Here is an 897-nt window from a genome sequence, read left to right on the forward strand (position 1 = left end):
CCTCCTGCTGTCCAGTCTGAACACCCCCTGGCACAGCTTGAGGCCATTCCCTCTCCTGCTGTCCCTTGTTCCCTGGGAGCAGAGCCCGACCCCCACCTGGCTGCACCCTCCTGTGTCAGGGAATTGCAGAGTGAGGTTTCCCCTGGGACTGCTTTTCTGCAGGATGAAATTCAGCCCATTCCCTCCAGGTCTCGAGGCACAGGCACCCAGCCAGCCCTTGCTTCACCCCCTTTATCAGCTTGTGATGTGAAACAGGACTCCCCAAGAGCACAGGGGGGCTGAGGGGGTGCTGGCAGCAGCCTCCAGGGCTGCATTCAAGGATCCAGCTCAGCTGACACCACTGGAGAGCTGTGGCTCAGATTACAAAAACTCAGACTTTATGAGTAGATTTATAGCTGAATAAAAGCCTTGAATTACAGTAGGAGACATAATGAAAAAACAAAGCCAGTCTGGCCCCCACAGCAAGTTTTGTTAACCAAATCAGAGGCCACTGGCACTACCAGCTGTGGCTCCTGAATGACCTTCAAGGCTAGCTCCTGGCTGCGTTGTAATTAATGAAAAAACTTGTACAAAAAGCCTTTATTTTGAAAATAGTGTAAGCCAGGTTCTTTCAAGGGGATAATTGGACTGCAGAGCTTTGTTTTTTTCTGGGAAATTCACTTCTCTGAACAGAGTGTTGTGGATACTGCAGAGGTGAGCAAAGTCCAGGAATACTCAGAGACACGTAAACAGAGTCTGAACATCCCTGACTCATCACCGCTATCAGCCTTGATCTTGCTGGCTTTGTTTTTAAGAATTCTGTTCTCCCAGGTCCTCACAGTGAGAATCCTTCCCACTGTCAGTGTCCTTGGTGAGAATTAACCCAATAAACCACAGAGAAAGAGATGGAGACATGGA

Source organism: Passer montanus, unplaced genomic scaffold (assembly GCF_014805655.1).
Source record: "Passer montanus isolate IOZ18808 unplaced genomic scaffold, ASM1480565v1 scaffold43, whole genome shotgun sequence".
Classification (NCBI taxonomy): domain Eukaryota; kingdom Metazoa; phylum Chordata; class Aves; order Passeriformes; family Passeridae; genus Passer; species Passer montanus.